This window comes from Octopus bimaculoides, chromosome 21 (genome assembly GCF_046866305.1).
Source record: "Octopus bimaculoides isolate indiv1 chromosome 21, ASM4686630v1, whole genome shotgun sequence".
NCBI lineage: Eukaryota > Metazoa > Mollusca > Cephalopoda > Octopoda > Octopodidae > Octopus > Octopus bimaculoides.
This window is the reverse complement of record NC_142948.1, coordinates 36,052,729-36,071,230: the sequence shown is the minus strand read 5'-3', so window position 1 is coordinate 36,071,230 and position 18,502 is coordinate 36,052,729. Positions and strand designations below refer to the sequence as shown.

At 37.5% G+C, this 18,502-nt stretch overlaps 1 protein-coding gene across 10 annotated transcripts in view; it reads right to left on the bottom strand.

The window, feature by feature from the left end:
* The window catches only part of LOC106882890 (G protein-activated inward rectifier potassium channel 3), a 216,195-nt gene that overhangs the window by 82,610 nt on the left and 115,083 nt on the right, over positions 1 to 18,502 (bottom strand). For all 10 annotated transcript variants that reach the window (XM_089339115.1, XM_089339114.1, XM_089339116.1 and 7 more), the window contains one exon: positions 2,743 to 2,811. The gene's annotated coding sequence lies outside the window, so the exon portion shown is untranslated. The remainder of the gene's footprint in view (positions 1 to 2,742; positions 2,812 to 18,502) is intronic.

Genomic DNA, 18,502 nt, shown 5'->3' with positions numbered 1-18,502 from the left:
GACACACACACACATACGCCAGTATAACCTCAAACAGACAGACACACACACACATACACCAGTATAACCTCAAACAGACAGACACACACACACATATATACAGACACACACACACACATATATACAGGCACAAAACACATACACACAAACTAATTCAAACAAAATACAAATACAGACACACAAACACACCAATACAACTACACACACACACGCACACAAACACATGCATACCAATACAAATTCAGACGCACACAGACAGACAGCTATGCGAGCACATACACACTCAGGAGTATAGTTCCACACACACACACATACAACACCGTCTCAAATGTTTTATGTTATCTATCTAACATAGAACCAATTGTGTTGAAAAGCAAATATGTTTAGATAAAATACCTGTATTATATGAAATAAGAAAGAGAAGAAGAAAAGAGAGAGAGAAAGAAAAACTAACATAACAATAAAAGCAATTTTTTTTTTACTTAAGATGGACGCTAATATTATATAATATACAATAAAAAAAAAGTTTTGGTGTTTAAACACACACACAAATATCTGTATGTGAAGGCACATGGCTCAGTGGTTAGAGCATCAGACTTACAATCATGAGGTTGTGAGTTTGATGCCTGGACCAGGCTGTGCGTGTTGTGCTCTTGAGCAAGACACTTTATTTCATGTTGTTTCAGTTTACTCAACTGTAGAAATAGAAATGAGTTTGCAACAATGTCGCTGGTGCCAAGTTGTGCCGGCCTTTGCCTTTTCCTTGGACTACATGCTAGAGGTTGCCAGGTGGATAAAATGCTAAGTAAACTCTTGGGCAGGATTTGAACTGAGAATGCAAAGGAAACATCACTAAAGATGAAAGAGCCAAAATAAATATTAATTAATGATTAATTATTTAATAAGTTCTATATATTTTAATAAATCCTGTTCGATTTTTCTTTTTATAATATTGATTTGGACGCATGTAAACACCATCTGTTTGTAAAATTGCTTCATAATTATTCAACAGCTGCAACAACAACTTCTGTCAGAAAGTAATTGTCAACAATAACTTCAGCTACACACCAGCATGGCTGTGTGGCTAAGAAGTTCACCTCCCAACCTCATGGATTCGGGTTCAGTCCCACTGCAAGACGTCTTGGGCAAGGGTTTTTTTTACAAGAACTTTGGGCCAACCAAAGCTTTGTGAGTGAGTGAATTTGGTCAATAATACAGAAAGAAGACTGTAGTTTGTGTATGTGTGTGTGTGAAGGGAATACGTCTGTACCTAAATCTCCCTCAACAAATTGTCTGACCCATACAAGCGTGGAAAGTGGATGTAAAAATGATGATGGTGACGATGATGATGATGAATGGGGGACGAGGCGAGGAGGAGGAGATGAGGAGGAAGGGGCAACGAAGAGGAAGTGAGGAGGGAGGTCAGCTGAAGAACTCACATCAATAAAGTTGACATGGATCACAAGATGAGTCCTTCAAACAAACTTAACATTTTAAAAATAAGCCATAAGTAATTCTGTTTGTTTTTTTTTATTTTCATATACATTGATTTTGAAATATATCTACCATCTGTTCATGTTATGCAGATGCACATATATAAACGCACACACACACGCACACATAACAAACATGTACATAATAGGCGCAGGCATGACAGTGCGGTAAGAAGCTTTCTTGCCAACCACATGGTTCTGGGTTCAGTCCCACTGCGTGGCACCTTTGTGAATGGATTTGGTAGATGGAAACTGAAAGAAGCCCATCGTATATATGTGGGTGTGTGTGTGTGTGTGTGTGTGTGTGTGTGTGTGTGTCCTCACCCATCACTGCTTGACAACTGGTGTTGGTGTGCTTATGTTGCCGTAACTTAGAAGTTCAGAGAAAGTGACTGAAAGAATCAAAACTAGTCTTAAGAAATAAGTCCTGAGGTCAATTTGTTCGACTAAAACCCTTTAAGGCAATGCTCCAGCATGGCCGACTAAAACCCTTTAAGGCAATGCTCCAGCATGGCCGACTAAAACCCTTTAAGGCAGTGCTCCAGCATGGCCACAGTCAAATGACAGAAACAAGTAAAGGCATAAAAGGCATAAAAGGCATAAAAGGCATAAAAGGCATAAAAGGCATTCAGTTTCAAGTCTTAGCTGGTCTTTCACAAACAACCTTGCCTAGACTGGTGCCTAGAAGGGGGAACTTTCTAGATGTAATCCCATGGTCATTCATGACCAAAAGGGGTCTTTACTTTATATATATATGTATATATATATATATATATATATATATCATCATCGTTTAACGTCCGCTTTCCATGCTAGCATGGGTTGGACGATTTGACTGAGGACTGGTGAAACCAGATGGCTACACCAGGCTCCAATTTGATTTGGCAGGGTTTCTACAGCTGGATGCCCTTCCTAACGCCAACCACTCCGAGATATATATATATATATATATATTGCAAAAATGATGGTGATGATAATGAAGATGACAATGATGAAAACAACAATGATGATGGTGGTGGTGGTGGTGGTGGTGGTAGTGATGATGGTGACAATGCTGCTGATGATGGTAGTGGTGGTACTGATGGAGATGAGGTGAACGAGGAGGAGGAGGAGGAGGAGGAGGAGACGGAGAGTAGTAATGACGAAGGCAAAAAACGAAAGTGATGGTGATCTAATCAGTCTGTGTATGAAGAAATAAATAAGACATGGAACGAAAATAAAAAAGAAAAATAAGAGAAAAGCGACTGACCTGTATCTACTGTAAAAGCAATGTCATCTGGTTGTTCTAGGCATTTTCTAAACATCCATGGATTCATCACTACAACAAAATAGAAGATTATCAATTAGTATCATCACCATCATCATTACTATTACTAACACTATTATTATTATTATTATTATTATTATTATTATTATTATTATTATTGTTCAGTAGTTTTATTTTTATAACGTGCTTTCACTTCACTACCGAGCGCAGCTCTGTGTTCCTTGGGTATGTGCTGTGGTTTGCTGTGATGCTCTTATGGTTACTGTATTGAAAGTGTTTTGCGTAGGATGTGTGCAGTGCCCCAGTAGTGCAATTTTCTGTATGTTATATATATTTGTAAGTCCTGGTGTTTTTGTTATGTATTTGTCTGAATATTTTTTTATTATACCTAAGGCACCTACTATGATAGGAATTGTTTGTTTTTAGACTCCACATTCGAGTTACCTCTATTTCCAGGTCTTTGTATTTTGAAGGTGGTGAGCCGTCAGAATTGTTAGCACTTTGCACGAAATGCTTAGCGGTATTTCACCTATCACTATGTTCTGAGTTCAGATTCCACCAAGGTTGACTTTAGCTTTAATCCTTTTGGGGTCAATAAATTAAGTAGCAGTAAAACACTGGGGCTGATGTAATTGACAGGCCTCTTCCTCCAAAATTTCAGACCTTGTACAGCCATGTGTGCAAAGAATGTAGCAAAATGCCTTAAAGGAATTTGCCCAGGCACTCTATCATTTCTGCTATTCTAGAAATTACTAAGAGAAGACCAGATATTGTTATCAAATACATTTCAACAAAAACAAATATGAAAAGACATAATATGAAAAAAGAACCAAGTTTTTTTGTTTTTTCATTTTTTTAAATAAATCATTCAATCTTTTGATAACAATACACCAATGCAGGCTAACAACAACAACAACAACATACCTCTAAAAAGAATGAAAGAAATATCTAAATATAGACAAAAATCAATACACTTAATACCAGCAATATCTCACTAACTAAACAAACTATAGTATTGTTATAACGAATATGTGTGTGTGTGTGTGTGTGTGTGTGTGTGTGTGTATCTCTCTCTCTCTCTCTCTCTCTCTCTCTCTCTCTCTCTCTCTCTCTATATATATATATATATATATATATATATATATATATATATATATACTTTTACTCTTTTACTTGTTTCAGTCATTTGACTGCGGCCATGCTAGAGCATCGCCTTTTGTTGAGCAAATCGACACCAGGATTTATTCTTTGTAAGCCTAGTACTTATTCTATTGGTTTTCTTCTGCCGAACTGCTAGGTTACGCGGATGTAAACACACCAGCATCGGTTGTCAAATGATGTTGGGATGGGAGACAAACACACACACACACTCACACATATATATATGACGGGCTTCTTTCAGTTTCCATCTACCAAATCCACTCACAAGGCTTTGGTCAGCCCGAAGCTATAGTAGGAGATACTTGCCCAAGGTGCCACCCAGTGGCACTGAACCAAGTAGTTGGTATGCAAGTTACCACACAGCCACTCCTGCGCCTATATATACATATATCTGTAACTTTGGACCATATATGTATGTATATTTGTACATATGTATATATGTATATACGTATATATGTGTGTGTATGTATAAATGTGTGAGGGTGTGTATCATAATAAATTTCTTCTTTGCTTTGTTTTTAGTTTTCTTTGTTCTTTTTTTTTACATAACTCTCCATGTAAGGAACCATTTATAGCAATAAATAAATCATATACAACCAACCGAGAGTGACCCCCCCCCGGACCTACCAACCAACCAACCAACCAACCAACCAACCAACCAACACCGCCCACCCTAGAACTGACTGATGGATCAACCAACAAACCAGCGACCCCACTGACCAACAGACCAACCGATCTACTACCAGCCTGTGATTTAGAGAGAGCATTTGTGTGGGGGTGGGTGGGGGTAGGTGGAGGTATGACATCAAATGACAGGGGAAATAAATCTCCTTCAAAACTCCACATCAATGTTGTTTGTTTTAATCCTTACAGGTCTTTCTGTGTACAAAAATACTACGAGCATGTGTGTGTGTGTGTGTGTGTGTGTGTGTGTGTGTAAAACAAAGGGAACATAAATTTGTCTGGGGTGATGGGGTCAACAAGCAGCTCATAAATTTTCTCAGTTATTATTTTTAAAATCTGAACAGAGCAGAGGAAGGCAGAGGTTGTGAGGCCCAATGGCCGCAAGAATAGGTTATTGATAACAATTACTTTATAACACACACACAAACACACACACTCCACATGATGGTGGTGGTAGTAGGGTTAAACACAAACACACGTGTGTGCATGCGTGTGTGTGTGTGTGTGTGTGTGTGTGTGTGTGTGTGTGTGTGTGACAGGTTTCCATAGTTTCTGTCTCCCAAATTCACTCACAGGGCTATAGCAGAGACTTGACCAAGGTTCCATATACTGGGACTGAACCCGGAACCACATGGCTGCAAAGCAAGCTTCTTAGCCACACAGACATGCCTAAAATAAAATAAAATAAAATAAAATAAAATAAAAAAATAAAAAGAATAAACAAAACAATTGGCTATCAGAAAGCCATTATCCAAATATGTAAACATTACAATCCACCAGATTACAACAACAACAACAACAACAACAATTACACTGCAGCCATGTCTATGGAACTTTTACCATTCTTGCTTCGATGGTAGACAGGAATGTGAGGTAATGGAACATGTTTGTTTCATCTCTAACATATTCCTCAGGGAAATGTTCGACTAAAAGTATCTAATCACTAATTTATACAGCTCGTTATTATTAGCATCGGAAGACAATTTAACATGCTGGAACGAAACAATGTTATTTGAATAAACTTCCTCATTAGTAATTAACTAAAGCAAATAACCAACGACGATAACTACAACAACAATCGTGTCTCTATGTTGCTGCAGGGTTCAACTGAAATACAAAGAACTGTCCAGAATAGATTATCAATCTACAATATTGAAGTTAATAATAATAATAATAATAGTAATAGCTCTAATTTTGGCACAAGGCCAGTAATTCTGATGGGAGTTGGACATGTTGATTCTATAGAAGCCAGTACTTAACCAGTATTTATTTTATTGACACCACACCCCATCAAAAGGATGAAAAGCAAAGTTGACCTTGGCAGAATTTGATGATGATGATGATGATGATAATAATAATAATAATAATAATAATAATAATAATAATAATAATAATAATAATAATAATAATAAGGTATGATAAAAAAAAAAGGGATGTCAGAAACAACTAGATAAGATCCCAGGAGAACCATGTCTCAGAGAAATTCAAAAGATTGTGCTGACAAGTACTGCCCACATCCTTGGAAAAACCCTATCAATTTAAATGTCTGTGTTGTATTACATGAAGATATATCACTACCTCCCCTCCACAAGCTTTCAGTCATATTCTAACATCTCTTATCCTTCACTCGCCCCAGGATGCTTGGTGTGTCTCGGCAAGTGACTGTAACAAAGATGCAGATTAAAAGTGAAATAATAATAATATTGATAATAATATTGATAATAATGGTTTCAAATTTTGGCACAAGGTAAGCAATTTCAGGGAAGGAGGCTAGTCGATTACAATAGACACCACTAGGATAAGAACTAAACTCTAAAAGAAAAATAAGTACTTCTTGACCTCCATCCTCCCTCCTGTGTCTGCCCTCCACCTCCAGTTCCTTCCGACATTGTCTCACAACCAAAGAAAGAATTAGTGTGTAAAATTAAGACAAATTTAGAATATTATAGAAGAAACGGTAGGCTTGGACAGGTAAGAATGTCTTATAGTGCCTATCATTGTTGTTGTTTGGCCCAAGATTTGCTCAAGAACCTTTCAAGATGGTACTCCAGCATGGTTTCAGTTCACTGACAGAAATGAGGTAGGTAGATAGATAGATAGATAGATAGATAGATAGATAGATAGATAGATAGATAGATAGATAGATAGATAGATAGATAGATAGATAGACAGATAGATAGATAGATATAGATAGATAGATAGATAGATAGACAAATAGATAGATAGATAGATAGATAGATAGATAGATAGACTGAGGGAAAGAGAGAGAAAGGCAGGGAGACAGATAGACCGAGAGAGGAGGAGATTAAGAGACTAAAGTTATGTTTAATACTGTAAAATTAATAATAACTAGGAGCTATTTATGGCAATCAGTCCTGTATTAAGGTTAAGAATGATTAATTAAAACCTATACATGTCCTGTAAATGTGTCCTGGTAACTTCCCCATCATCCTCAAACTCCCGACCCCCACCCTGCTTCGGCATTCACCTCACCTGTCCTCCTCGCATCCTTTCAGTCACTCCACTTCAAAGTACACAGTTCGTAATTTAATTTCGCATGTTGCATCCTCCACGTGCTGTTGCAACACATTTACTTTTCAGAAAGAGATCAAAGTCATTTCGATTACATCATTAAAGTAACAGAAAGCCAACCCAGCTTCCTTTCTTCTTGACCTTCATCCTCCCTCCCTGCCTTGCCCACCACCTCCAGTTTCTTCCGACATTGTCTCACAACCAAAGAAAGAATTAGTGTGTGAAATTAAGACAAATTTGGAAGATTATAGCAGAAATGGTAGGCTTAGACAGATAAGAATGTCTTATGGTATCTGTCATTGTTGTTGTTGTGGTGGTGGTGGTTGTTTTGTCCAAGTTCAACCTAGGTCTGGTAAAGCTATGATCCAAAGTGTTCCAGTTGTGACCACCCTGACTGAAATTTGAATATATATGTGTGTATGTGTGTGTCTAATGTTTTTTTTTTCATGATGGCTGAGGAATAGAGAGGTAATGAGAGGAAGAGAGAGAAATTAAGAGGCAGTGAGAGTATGAGAGAGAGAGAGAGAGAGAGAGAGAGAGAGAGAGAGAGAGATAGGCTCTCCACATAAGCTCACATCACATTTACAGATGATTGAAAATAGGTTAAAATGAAAAAAAGATAGTTATTAAAACTCCTTTACTTCAAGTAGAAATGGAAATACTCGGTGTCCTATAAATAGGACATATGCATACATACATACACATACAAACATACACATACATACATACATACATATATATATATATACACAAATATATACACATGCTATATATATATATATATATATATATATATATATATACACACACACACACATACGTACGTACACACACATGATGGGCTTCAATACAGTTCCCATGTACCAAATTCACTCACAAGTCATTAGTTGGCCCAGGGCTATAGTGGAAGACACTTGCCCAAGGTGCCACACAGTGGGACTGAACTCTAAACTGTGTGGTTACAAAGTGAGCTTCTTAACCACACAGCCATATATAAAAAAGCACACAGCGAATATAAAAAAAAAAAAAAAATCTGAAACACATCTTCATCTTCTGATTATTTCTCTTTTCAGTCTCCACATTCTGGTTATCTTTATTTCCAGATCTTATATTTCAATGGTTAAATTTCTCCATGTGGAGATTGTCTATCATATTTGCAAAAACAGGTATCATATATCTGGACCAGAATACAGCTCAATTCACTTCAAACTTTCATCTGAATTCAGTTTTTTATAAACGGAATTTTGGGAGCAGGGAGTACTTGATGATAATTATGATGATGATGATGATGATGATGGTGGTGGTGGTGGTGATGGTTCGTGGTGACTGGGTAGTAGCAGTGATGTCATTACAAGAGTGGTAGTGGTGATAATAGGGGTAGTGAGGGTGATATTGGAAGTGATGATGACTACCATCACTCCCACCACCCTCCCCACTCTTTCAAACACCACTGTCACCGTCACCACCACCACCACCACCACCACCACCACCATCACCAAACTAGCTGTTAAGAGTAACTAATTTTTCCATTCCCTTAATTCTAAAATTTGTGTCTATTTTTAATTTGAAAAATGTATGTCTTTCTTCCTGGTTCTAAAATCTGGGTCTGTTTGTTCCTAATTCTAAAATGGGTGTCTTTTTTTTCTTTTTTTCTTTTTTTCTTCCTTATTCTCCAAAAACCTGTCTCTATTTTCCTGAAGAAAATTGCTCCCAGTAATTTCTGCTGAGTCTTTCATCTGATAACCTTTTAACAGCGAGCAATTAATCTTCGCTAACTTTCTTTAAATGGTGAAGGAGGAAAGAAAAAGAAAAAATCACTACAGAAAGAAAACAGTTGGATAATGTCATCATTTGTAAGTGGTTAATTAAATGGTCGTTAGTTAAAACTGAACTTTAATGAACTATAATCAAATAAAATAGCCTGGGAGGGAGAGAGCAAGAGAGATAAATATTTGTAAAATATATAAAGTGTATTAAATGAAATATTAAATAAATTTTTATCAAAATAAATTTAAATTAAAAATGTCAAGAAAAAAATCTAATTCATAGTTAATTACTCATTTACTAAAATTAATGAATAAATTTAGTTTGAGAAGGTAGGCATTTTACAACATCTATCTCCTCTCCACTTTTACAAGCTCCCCTACTTTCTTTCACTCGAAACCCCCCAGCACCATCTTTCTTCCTTCCCCATTCAACTACAACCTCCTCTTCTCTTCTTCGTATCTTTGTTCCAGGCTCTCTCTCTTTTATTTTCTTCTCTCCACCCCCTTCTCCTTCCTTCTACCCTTATTCTTTCTTCCTCTCTCTCCCTTTCTCTCCTCCTTTACATCAACTGTATCTTGTCTCTTCCAAAACACATGTCTATCAAATAATAATAATAATAATAATAATAATACTAATTATATTAATAATAACAACAACAATAATGATAATAATAATAATAATAATGATACAACTGCTGCTGATACTACTACTACTACTACTACTACTACTACTACTACTACTACTAATAATAATAATAATAATAATAATAATAATAATAATAATAATAATAATAATAACGATGTTAATACTACCACCACCACCACTAATAATAATAATATTAATAATAATGATAATAATAATAATAAAATCTGCACTTGATATTTCCTCCAATTTCAATTGATCCAGTTCTTGACCTGATATTTTGATAAAATTTCTGACCAAGATCAATTAAGTTATCCATTATTGTTTAAGTTCCTCACACATTATGAGTTCAAATCTTTCTCACGTTGACTGAAAGTACCCTGGGGTTCTAGTCAATTTATTTTGATCCAGAGACATCAAGGAAATGTAACTAATTTCAATGCGCAGGCACATGCCCGAATCCCTTCAAATGAAATTCCAAGAAAGAAAGAAAGAAAGAAAGATGCTCCTCATGTAAGATGGTTTTGCTGAATAAAGTAATTTTTGCAGATTATAGAATATTGGACATTCAATTCGCAACCATCACAAGGAGACACAAACATACACACACAAGCATATATGTATGTATATATATCATTGTCATCATCCTAATCATCGTTTAACATCCACTTTTCCCTTCTTTCATGGGGTGGATGGAATTTACTGAAGCAGATTTTTCTACGGCTAGATGCCCTTCCTGTTTGCAGGCATGATAATATTTTTCCATAGCCTGACATGTTCTTGCAGCATATTGGAAACGAATGACACTGCTTGTATGACAGTGGAACTCATTTACAACTATCACATGATGTCAAGACAAGGAGACACAAACACATGCAAATTCAACAAAAGAGACCAATATAGAGTAAGTACCAGGCTTGAAAAAAAAAAAGAGGAAAAAAAGCAAGTACTAAAACCCTTCAAGGAAGTGCCCCAGCATGGCCACAGTCCAAAGACTGAAACAAGAATAAAAGATAAAAGTGAAATATTCTATGAATTGTTTTCAAATTCTTGTTTTTTTTATTCAAATATCAAAATAGAAAGAAAGAAGAAAAGGAATCCATTAATCTTTCCAAGTATCCTCATCCATTTGGATAAACTCTTTCAAGTATTTTTATGTGTTTAATTCTATAGAAGACGTCACACAGATGAGGAAATGAAATCTCTTCAATGAACAGACTGGTTTTTCATTATCATTGAGAGGATAAATGTTGAATTAAAAAAACTGAATAATAAAAGTAAAAAAATACAGAAACTGAAGCGTTGTGTTTGTAATTATTTAATGATGGAAAGAGAGAAGAGTGATGAAGATGTCCAGTAAGGCTTCTCTCCCTTGCAAAGAATACAGAATGGAAAAGGAGGTTATATATCTGCTTCACAACCATGTGGTTTCGGGTTCAGTCTCACTGCATGGCACCTTGAGCAAATTGTCTTTTATTATAGCTCCAAAATGATCAATGGCCATAGGAGAAGGCATGGCTGTGTGGCTAAGAAGTCTGTGGTGAAACGGTTCCAGGTTCAGTCCCACAGTGCAGCACTTTTGAACATGTCTCTTCTATTATAGCCTTAGCCCAACCAATGCTTTGTGAGTGGATTTTGTAGACAGGTAGTGTGTGGATGACCGTCATGTATGTATACGTATAATAAGATCCAACCTTTCTCTTGCACTTCAACATTCAACAAGTAGAGCTGTCCCCACCCACCTCCTTGAGGTCTGCAGACTTTCCAGCTTGCATGGTGACCTTATTAGTACAAGTAGCACAAAGAAGAAGAAAAAAAGCACCTAGGACACTCTGTAAAGTGATTGGCATTAGGAAGGGCACCCAGCCATAGAGACCATGACAAAAGAGACACTGAAGCACAATGCAACCCTTGGGTTCATCAGACCCTGTCAATTATCCAATCCATTGCAATAAGGGACATATACATTGAATGATGATCTCTCTCTCTCCCTCTATCTATCTATCTATCTATATATATATATATATATATATATATATATATATATATATATATATATATATATATATATATATATATATTGAGAAAAAAATCGTCAGAATTTTGGAAAAAAAACTTTTATTTCTTCATTATTATTAGCACTTTCGTTCCTCTCTAGAACTTATCAAATACAATTTGACAATTTGTATTTGACAAGTTCTAGAGACGAATGAAAGCGCTAATAATAATAATGAAGAAATATATATTTGTGTGTGTGTATATATATATATATATATCTTTGTGTGTACACACACACATACACAAGGTGGCACTTTCTAAAACTGAAAAGCAAAGAAAACAAAACCATTCAAGTGCCACTCTCTTCATAGCAGACAACCAGTTCGGTTGATATGGAGCAGGAATCGAAACGATGACCTTTGTCCTTTTTAGCATCATACATCAACGAGTAGCTTATTAAACCATCAATTAACAATTCCATGCAGAACGATGCTGATAACGAGATAGACTTGAGTTTATCCCAATAGAAAACTATGAAGCTTGATCAATTCTCATCAATACAATCCTATCGGTCACTGAATTAATCAATAAATATTTAATCTCTCCCCTGTTTAGCCCTGCTAACATATTTTGTTCTTGTCTGTCTGTCTGTCTCTCTCTCTCTCTATTCTCCATTAAATTATGCTTGATTTTTTCTCAATCATATTATCATAACCACTGTAAGCATTTAGCGATCTCTCTCTCTCTCTGACTCTCACACACAGCCACACATGCACACATTTACACACACACACACACAGTCACCCACCACCACACACACACATGCATATACACATACTCTTTCGATATCCAATCAATTACTCTCATGTTCAATATCCAATCAATTACTCTCATGTTCAATATCCAATCAATATGTCAAAAAATGTTGATGTGATTAGCAAGTGTTACATTAGAAACAAAGATATTTTGATATGGTTTTTGTTTTTGTTATTATTGTTGAGGAATTAGCAGTAGTGGTGGTGGTGTAGGCAGTAGTGGTAATGTTTGTAGAGGCAGTTGTATCAGTAGTGTTTATGGTGGTAGTAGCAGTGAGGTGATAAGAGGAATTGGCCATAATGGTAGTAGAACTGGTTATGTTGGTGGTAGTGGTGGTTGATGTGATGGTGGTGATATTGGTGGTTACAGTGGTTGTGATAATATGTTGGAGTTTGTATCGGTGGTTGTAGTTAATGTGGAGGTTGTGGCAGCAGTTGTGATGTTGGTTCTGGTGGAGGTTGTAGTGGTGGTAGTGGTGATTATGGCAGTGGTAGTGGTTGTAGTTATGATACAATGATAATAATGGTGTGGCGAGAATGGTAGTTACAGAATTGGTTATAGTAATGGTAGTGGTGTTGGCGCAATGGTGACACTGCAGCTAAATGGATCCATGATTCAGCTTTTGCACAAATTGCTCTTGATTTTGGCAGTGGCAGTTATCTCCTTCGTTAGCAAGATTGGTAAGATTATTCTGTTAATTGTTCACAGAATTAGTTTCTGGTCAGTGGGCTTATTAAGTGGATTTGGACACTTATCTGCTAACTTGAATTGCCTGTTACTTGTAATGATATTTTTCAGATTAATCATGCAACTGTAGCTAACCTTAACGTTTGGCTGGTTGAATTGTTTGAAATATTTATATCCTGCAGGGAAATATTTCTGGATCACTTAGGAAGCTCTTAGCAATATTAGATTTTACACTAAAGCTACATGTAAGGTTGAACTAGATTATATTATGGCAACAGTTTTAACTTCATAAACTGGGGATAGTTCAGCAGGATGAGAAGAGGTGTAATTGTAAATTTATCTCCAAATTCACTATTTTTACAAAACTTTCTTCTTGGTTTGCAGTGCAACCAAATGTTTCTTTATCTGAGTAAATACTGAAGCATCTTCTACCAATGCTGCTGACAAGGTTCTTAAAGATGTGTAATGGAAGATGGTAGGGCTTTGGTTGTGATGAGCACTCCTGTCAAACTGTCCAGGTAGAAGACTGTATCAGACTTCTGTGTCTATTTTGGCATGGTTTTTGCAGCTAGATGTCCTTCCTAACACCAACCACCCTACAGAGTGGACTGAGTGCTTTTTACAAGGCACCAGCACAGGTGAGGTCAGTTTTGGCATGGTTTTTACAGCTGGATGCCCTTCCAAATTCCAACCATTTTACAGTGTGGACTGGATGCTTTTTATGTGGTACCAACTCTGGTAGGATCACCAGGTAACTTGCAAGAATAAATCCCACCAAAATAAAGAAGCTATGAGATAATGCATGATTAATTCAAAACAATGTGAATAAATAAAGCATTGCATTTGTCAGAATATTCTAAATGGCAAATGGTTAAAGCAGGGATTAGAACCATGGAGAAGTTCATTAAAAGCCTAATGGAAACGGTGTATTATTGTCCTTTATCTATTGTCTGGTTTAACAGCAAACACCTAGCCCCTCATGTGCTCTTAGTGGGGGTTCGCTATGCCACAAACAGTTAATCCAGGTTTCCAGGTCAAGGATAATTTTCTACCCCCACCCCACCCTCTCACCTCACCTGTCTCAGAGGCCTTTTAAAGGGTCATGGGCACTGCTTTTCCTTCCTGACTAAAATATAGAAAAAAAAAATTGATAGCAACACTTTTATTTATTTATTTCATGTTTCTAAACATATATAACAACATGGCTGAGAAGTAATGGATGAAGAAGGTGGTGGTGGTGGTGGTGATGGTGATGATAGTGATGGTGATACAAACGGATCAACTGAAGCAGAAATGTAATCAACAGTTACAAGGTAAAGTACATTCTTGGATGTTTATTGATCATCGAAAAAGAAGCCATTGAATAAGTTTTGTAAGAAAGTTGCTAAGAGCAGGGGGGGGGGGATTAAGAGACGTATATATATATATATATATATATATATATATATATATATATATATATCTAGGTCTGTTGTCACTTTATAAGACATCAGAGGAGGTAGGGAAAGAAAGAGGGAATGGTAAAAAGGGTCAAGGATACTTCTGTGTGTGTGTGTGTGTGTGTGTGTGTGTGTGTGTGTGTGTGTGTGTATACATGTGTTTATGTTTGTGCACATGCGTGTGTTTGTAGATCAGGCAATGCATTGTGATCTTGAGCAAGACACTTCATTTCATGTTGATCCAGTCCACTCAGCTGTAAATGAGCCCCAGCAATAGTCGAATTGCAACAATATATATCATCATCATCATCATCATCATCATCATCGTTTAACATCCGCTTTCCATGCTAGCATGAGTTGGATGATTTGATTGAGGACTGGTGAACCAGATGGCTACACCAGGCTCCAATCTGATTTGGCAGAGTTTCTACAGCTGGATGCCCTTCCTATATATATATATATATATATATATATATATATATGATGGGTTTCTTTCAGTTTCTGTCTACCAAATTGACTCACAAGGCTTTGGTTGGCCTGAGGCTATGGTACAAGATACTTGCCCAAGATACTACACATTGGGACTGAACCCAGAATCATGTGGTTGGGAAGCCAACATCTTGCCACACAGCCACACCTATGCCCATATATATATATATATATATTATATTGCATTCAGATAATTCTAAGATGAATCACATTGTGGATCATAAACGTTCCTCCTCCTGGTTATTTATCATCTTCAAGATACAGAACAGTCAGCCTTGCGCCACCAGACTCCAACTCTTTACTGACGTCCATCTACAAATCAAGCATTTACTCTTCAGACAACAAAATATATTACATCTTTTGTGAAGAGATCTCAAATTTTTCTTTTTCAGTTCTGGTCACATAATACATACACTCACGCACGCATGCACACACGTAAATGCACGCCTACACGCTCAGATATTTATCCTCATGTACAAACAGATAGAGACTCCTCCCAAATATATATATATATATATATATATATATATATATATATATACACACATGTACAAGCACATACATAAATACACATGCATACATATGTATGTGCATATAAACATACACACAAACATACATACTCACACAAATGTACATGCACAAATACATATGCATGCATGTATACACACATATTTACATGCATATCTACATATACACCCATATATACATGCATATAACCAAGCACACACAAACACACATGTCTACATGCAGTTTAAAGGAAGATATTTGTTTCATGAGATTAAAAACAAGATTTTTGAACAAACGTAATAAATTTTTCTTCCCTTTTCTGAATAATTGTTGTCACATAAAAGACAAAAGGGATTAGGGTCAGGATTAGAGATAGGATGAGCATTAGAGCTAGGGTTTAAAGCTAAGGTGTGAGTTAGAGTTAGGATTAATTTAAGAGTGAAGATAAGGGCTGGAGGGAGTGCAAGGTTGGAGGGAGAGGGAAGGCAAGGGCTGGGGAAGGGTAAGGGCTAGAGAGCAAAGGGCTCAAGGGAGAGCAAGGGTTAGAGGGAGAGTGAGGGTGAGAGCTAGAGAGAGAGGGTGAGGGTTACAGGGAGGGCAAGAGGAAGGGCAAGGGCTAAAGGGAGGGAAAAGGCTAGAGGGAGGGCAAAGGCTAGTGGGAGGGGGAGGGCTCAAGCAACGGCAAGGGTTCGAGGGAGGGCAAGGGCTAGAGAGATGGTGAGGGCTCAAGTAAGAGTGAAGGCTAGAGTGAGAGTGAAGGCTAGAGTGAGAGTGAAAAATAGAGCTGGTTGAGTGCTGGAGCCAGAATAAGAGTTTGGGTGAGTTAGTCCAAGAGCTAGCATAGAGTGATGCAAAGGATTGCAACAAGAGTGAGGGTCAGAATTAGAGAGACTGTTAAGGTTACGTTGTGAGTTAGGGGCAGGATTAGAATGAAGACTAGAATTAGGGTTAGGATTACGGTGAAAGTCAGGGTAAAGATTATGGCTGGGATTAGAGACAGGGTTAACAATGCAAAGAAATATATTCTAAAAGGCTATTAGGGAGATTTTATTATTGTATCTGCTCAAACATTGGCGGCACTAGTTTTATATATTCATTTAGTTTCTACATGTTTCTAAATATGTACAACATAACTGAGAAGTAGATGATGATGATGATGGCGGTGGTGATGATGGCGGTGGGGATGATGGTAGTGGTGGTAGTGATGATGATGATGATGATGATGATTTTGGTTGTTGGTTGTGGTTGCAGTGATGCTGCTGGTGGTGGTGATGGTGATGATGAAGATGATGGTGAAGTTGATAGTGGTGGTGATGACAGTGGTGGCAGAGGTAGTGATGATGATGACGACAACAGCGATGATGATGATGATAATACTGGTGGTTGGTTGTGGTTACAGTGATGCTGGTGGTGATGCTGATGATGATGGTGAGGGTGATAGTGGTAGCGGTGGTGATGACGGAGGCGGCGGCAGCAGTGGTGGTAGTGATGATGGTGGTGGTGGTGGTGGTGGTGGTGGTGGTGGTGGTAGTGACGACGACGACAACAATGGTGATGATGATGATGATGATGACGGTGAAGGTGACTGGTGGTGACGATGGTGACTGTGGTGGTGGTAGTGATGACGACAACGATGCTGATACTGGTGGTTTGTTGTGGTTGCAGTGATGCTGGTGGTGGAGGTAGCGGTGCCAACAGCTCAAGCGAAGTAGAAATGTAACCAACAGTTACAAGGTAAAGTACATTCTTGGATGTTTATTGATCATCGAAAAAGAAGCCATTGAATAAGTTTTGTAAGAAATTTGCAGAGAAATTGATGAGAGGAGAAGTGAGAGGAGGAGACATACAGAGAACTGTTGTCACTTACTAAGACGTCACAGGGGGTAGGAGAGAGAAAATGGGGGGTGGAGATTAAAGATAAAGACAGAGTCAAGTATATTCTTTTATTTGTTTCAGCCATTTGACTGCAGCCATGCTGGAGCACTGCCTTTAGTCAAGCAAATCGTCCCCAGGACTTATTCTTAGTAAGCCTAGTACTTATTCTATTGGTCTCTTTTGTCGAAATGCTAAGTTATGGAGATGTAAACACACCAAGCGATGGAGGGACAAACACAGACACACTCATACACACACATATACACGATGGGCTTCTTTCAGTTTCCGTCTACCAAATCCACTCACAAGGATTTGGTCAGCCCAAGGCTATAGTAGCAGACAAGTGCCTGAGGTGCTACACAGTGGGATTGAACCCAGAACAATGTGAGTGGGAAGCAAGCTTCTTACCACACAACCTCTCCTGCACCTACATACGTGTGTGAGTGTGTGTGTATGTGTGTGTATGTGTGTGTGATGTATGTGTGCATATACACATATGCATGTACATATGTACATGTATAGATACACGCTACCATTTATTAGGTTACTACTTTACAGAATTACCATTTCTGTTGCGATTCTAAGATGGAATCTGGTCATGACAACCTAAACATCCTAAAGAAAAGAAAATATATTCCAGCAGAGATTGGTGTATTGTTATGTAGAGCAGGTTAGCAGTAAGACGATTAGAGGAGGAATGGGTGGGGTGATTAGGCTCAACTGAACCATCATGTAACCACTACGTATTTCTGTCACCTGGTTACAAGATGGTCAAAGGCAGGAATAATAAAAATACAACACACTCTACATTCATATAATCACAGTTATTTACTGACCATGTTTCATAATTGTATCGGTCAGATGGAATGTGCTGAAGCAAATTTTTTATAGCCGGATGCCTTTCCTATCACCAACCTTCGTCTGTTTCCAAGCAAAATAATATTATCCCATGGCCTAATGTATTTCTCATGGAAGACTTGCAAACAAAGAATATGCTCATTTTTAACTGCCATATGATGTCAAGTCAAGGGTACACACACACACACTGAGCCTCTTTCAAATTCTGTTGACCACATCCACTCAAAATGCTTTGATTGGCTTGAAGCTAGAACAAAAGACATTTACCCAAGATGCCACATAGTGTG